The 4804-nt window shown below is 45.7% G+C and overlaps 1 pseudogene; it reads left to right on the top strand.

The window, feature by feature from the left end:
- Positions 1-867: 867 nt before the first annotated feature.
- Positions 868-1534, top strand: LOC100343790 (alpha-ketoglutarate dehydrogenase component 4 pseudogene; annotated as a pseudogene).
- Positions 1535-4804: the final 3270 nt, after the last annotated feature.

Here is a 4804-nt window from a genome sequence, read left to right on the forward strand (position 1 = left end):
AGTCACTTCTCGTGACTTCTCAGATGCCTGACTGCTCACTTCCTGTCACACCTAGCAGCTCATGCAGACGGATTTAGGATTGCATCAGCCTTCACTCTCCACTAACCCAGCAATCAGATGGTGTTTTTGACAGAGGTTCAGTGCCTTTGCGTTTTTAGTAACTGGGTTGTGTTGCAGGGCAGCAAAACACTCCAATATAGTCTAGCATTCAAATGTGCCCCAGGCAGCCTCAGAAGGTAAACATCTAGTGGGTCTTTGGGGTGGGGGGAGTGTGATAGTTCCTGAGGGCAGTGAGGTAGAGACAGTTCAGAGGGAAGAAAAGGTCTTCCCTGGCAAGGCAACTCCAGTGTTGTGTGCAGGTGCATGGTGCAGGCCGATGGACAGAATAAATCCGTGTTGAAACCTGATTCTGCTATCACCGACGACCACCTCTGCTCAGCAGCAAGGTGGGAGAGGAGGAGCTCTGTCTCAGAGAACTGAAGTCTCAGCCCCGTGGAGTAAGACCCCTGCCCGTCCCGCGGATGACAGCACTCCATTTTGATGGCGTTCCAGAGTTTCAGATCAGAGAGTTGTGCTCACCTTCATCTTATTTCATTAGCTGTCCTCAGTGGAAGGCAAGCCCCGGCTGCAGTCACTGATGGCTTCAGAAGCCTCAGCCCCTGTTCCTCTGTGCCAAGGGTGCTTCTCCTGTTCCTTTGTGAACCTTTGAGAAGCACTCACAAAGTGAGAGCCCGCAGCTGTTGGCACCAGCTCAAATACGGTCAAGAACAGCACTCCTTAGAGGAGTGTGAGCCTTATGTGTGATTTTACGTGTTCTAGTCACCACACTCAGAAGGTAAAAAGAAACAAGTAAACTTAACTCCAGATAGCTAAAATACTGCTATTTTAATACACAATCAGTATTTTACATTTTTTGGTATTGTCTTGAGAATGCTGTGTGTATTTCACTTGAGATGTCTCACTGGACCAGCCCCATTCAAGGGCTCAACAGCAACCTGGTGAGTGACTGCAGTACTGGACATCACAGAACCAGAATTCAAGGCCAATCCTGGCATGGCCCTTGTTCTGGCTTATTTAAAGCTCCTCTGATTTCTTGGAGTAAGCCTGGGGGTTCTCCTGTGGTCTTAAGATGTCTTCACAGGTGGGCACCGCCCACAGCAGCCCACAACTACAGAGGTGGCTGCGGCTTGCTCGCTCCCCGGAAGCTGCCCCTTCCCTGGGGTCATCATGGACAGTAAGATGGCGTCTGCCAGCCGGGTCATTCAGGTAGTCAAACCACATACCCCATCAATAAGGTTCCCTGCCAGAAGAGACGATCCTAAACCCAATGTGTCTGAAGTTTGAGATCAGCTGGACTGCCGTGTCACTCTTCTGCAGTTGCACAGCAGGCTAAGGAAGTAGACCACCAGATTTGCTGATGGATCAGGGGCTACCGGACACTGCCGAAATCATTAAATCACTGCCTCAGAAGTACAGAAGGAAACCTGTACCTCAAGAAGAAATGGAATTTGTCCAACGTGGAGGTCCCGAGTAACCGCTGCTCGTCATCAGACAGAAGAATTGTCTTTATAATAAAGGACTCCCCAAATGACAAGTGAAAAAGTGTATATTAAATAGCTGTAATAAACATTCTGTAAAAATAATGAAATATAGAGGGGCTGGCGCCATGGCTCACTTGGCTAATCCTCCGCCTGTGGCGCCGGCATCCCATATGGGCGCCAGGTTCTAGTCCTGGTTGCTCCTCTTTCAGTATATCTCTCTACTGTGGCCCGGGAGGGCAGTGGAGGATGGCCCAAGTGCTTGGGCCCTGCACCAGCATGGGAGACCAGGAGAAGCACCTGGCTCCTGGCTTCGGATCAGTGCAGTGCCAGCCATGTCGGCCATTTGGGGAGTGAACCAACGGAAGGAAGACCTTTCTCTCTGTCTCTCTCTCACTGTGTATAACTCACTCTCTCTCTTTCTCTCTCACTGTCTAACTCTGCATGGCAAAAAAAAAAAAAAAAAAAAAAAAAAGACATATAGAAAGTTTAGATGAATACCCACATCTTCCAATTTATGGGTCTGGGTCAGCTTCTCTACAAACTTACCTAATTGTTTATGTACTTTATACTTACTAAACCATACATTAAAAAAAAGATATTTCCTAGGACCAAAGAAAGTTGAGTCAGATGGAGAGCTACCGCAGAGGGTCAACTCAATGGCCCCACTTGAACTGAGACCTTCATCTCTGCTTCCAGCAGATGACCTTGACCTTAACTCCAGGAAAGAGTACCATCCTTTCAGCTTCTAAGCTAAATGAGTGTTTTAGCTGACAGTAGGCTAGTTTTTCTAAGAGGTAAGCATGATTAAGTTAATAACTAAATTAGAAATCCCATTCTTCTTGTGTGTGTGTGTGTGTGTGTGTGTATGATATTCCATAATACAATTGTTTAAATGGCTTGTCAATTTTTGGAATTTACCAAAAGATGAACTTTCCCTACAGTATGTCATTTAGGTTTATGTGTGTGTGTGTGTGTGTGTGTCTGTGTCTTCTACTTGGAGATGTCAGGGAAAATCCCAGAAGTAGGTGGTTTTCAGTTGTATCTTTTTAAAAACTTTCCAATACTTTTATAAGCTTTATTGATGTATAACTCACCATATCTAATATACAGCTCAATGACTTTTAATATATTCACAGAATTGTTCAACCACTACCACAATCAGTTCTAGAACATGTTCATCACCCCAGAGACAAAGTCACTGTATTTCCACCTAATCACCCTGACCCCCAAGCTCTAGGCAACCATGAATTCACTTTCTATGTAGCATTGACTCTTCTGGACATTTCATACAAGTGGAGTTGTATAATGTATCTATCTATTTTTATTTTTATTTTATTTTTTTAACAGGCAGAGTGGACAGTAAGAGAGAGACAGAGAGGAAGGTCTTCCTTTTTTCTGTTGGTTCACCTTCCAATGGCCGCTGCGGCTGGCGCACCACGCTGATCGGAAGCCAGGAGCCAGGTGCTTCTCCTGGTCTCCTGTGCAGGTGCAGGGCCCAAGGACTTGGGCCATCCTCCACTGCACTCCCGGGCCACAGCAGAGAGCTGGACAGGAAGAGGAGCGACTGGGACAGAATCTGGCGCCCAAATGGGACTAGAACCCAGTGTGCTGGAGCCGCAGGTGGAGGATTAGCCTATTGAGCCATGGCGCTGGCCTCTGTTTTTAGATTTATTGTTATTATTTGGAAGGCAGAGAGACAGAGACAGACAGATCTTCCATCCCCTGGTTCACTTGCCAAATGTCCGCTACAGCTGGGGCTGGGCCAGGCCGCAGCCAGGAGCTAGAAGTTCAATTCAGATCTCCCATGCGGATGACAGGGATCCAACTATTTGAGCTATTACCTATTGCCTCCTGGCTGGGATTAGAAGCAGAGGTGGGATTTGAACCTAGGCACTCTGACATGGGATGCAGGCGTCCCCAGTGGCATCGTAACTGCTGTGCCAAATGTCTGGCTGTTCTTAATCAGCATAATGTTTTCAAAGTTCATCCATGTGGTAGCATGATTCAGCGCTTTATTCTTTTTATTGCTGAATATTTATGATCTAGATGTGCCATTTTATTAATCCATCAGTTGATGTTTATTTGGGTGTTTCCACTTTTTGACTACTATGAGTAATGCTGCTACAAATTCTTGTACATGCAAATTCATGTACAAGTTTTTGTGTGGACTTATGTTTTCGTGGTCTGGTATTTTGTTGTTCCTCTGCTCCTTCATTTCTTTTCACTTAAATAAATAAATAAGTAAATAAATATATGTGTGTATGTATTATATATATATACATATATATATATATATATATGATTTATTCAGACTACTGTACTTCGTTGTCGAGTTTTAGATCCCAGGAACAGGGAAAGCTAGGAAGCACTGTAATTACAGGCACACATCAGTTGAACATATGAGATTGAGGATCACTTTTTTTTATGATTTTATTTATTTGAAAGGCAAAGTTACAGAGAGAGAGGAAGAGATTGACCTTTCATCCACTGGGTCACTCCCCAAACAGCTGCAGCTGTCAGGGCTGGGTCAGCCCAAAGCCAGGAGCCAGGAGCCAGGAGCCTCATTTGGGACTGGGGCCATTCCTGCTGCTTTCTCAGGCACATTAGCAGGAAGCTGGATTGGAAGTGGAGTAGCTGGGACTTGAACTGGGGCCCTTATGGAATGCTGGCATTGTAGGCAGCAGCTTAATCTCTACCACACACTGGCTCTGAGGAACACTTTTATAGGAGCAAAAGAAATCATCTCACTGGGTTAACTTTTGCTGTTCACTGACCTCACTGGGTTAACTTTTACTGTTACTGTGTGCATGAGCAGAAAAGTTGGGTCAGAAGAGGAGGTAGGACTCAAATCCAGGCACTCTGATATAGAATGTGAGCATCTTAAGCACTATGCCAAATGCCTGCCAGCCAAAATATAATCCTTAGGGTGGGTGTTTGACCCATTGGATGAGGCACTAGTTAGTATATCCATGTTCCACACTGGAGTGCCTGGATTAAATTCCAAGCTTTGGCTCTTGATTGCAGCTTCCTGCTAATGCAAATCCTGAGAAGCAACATGATGGTTCAAGTAATTGGATTCATACCACTCATGTGGAGGACCTGGGTTGTGTTCCTGGGTCCTGGCTTCAGCAATGGCCCTGTCCTGACCATTGCGGGCATCTGGCGACTGGAGCAGTGGATAGGAACTCCATCTGTCCCTGCCTCTCTCCATCAGTATATACATATATGTACACACACACACACACACACACACACACGTTTCT

The sequence above is a fragment of the Oryctolagus cuniculus genome, chromosome 2 (genome assembly GCF_051225735.1).
Source record: "Oryctolagus cuniculus isolate XC-2025 breed Fujian yellow rabbit chromosome 2, ASM5122573v1, whole genome shotgun sequence".
In the NCBI taxonomy this organism is placed as follows: domain Eukaryota; kingdom Metazoa; phylum Chordata; class Mammalia; order Lagomorpha; family Leporidae; genus Oryctolagus; species Oryctolagus cuniculus.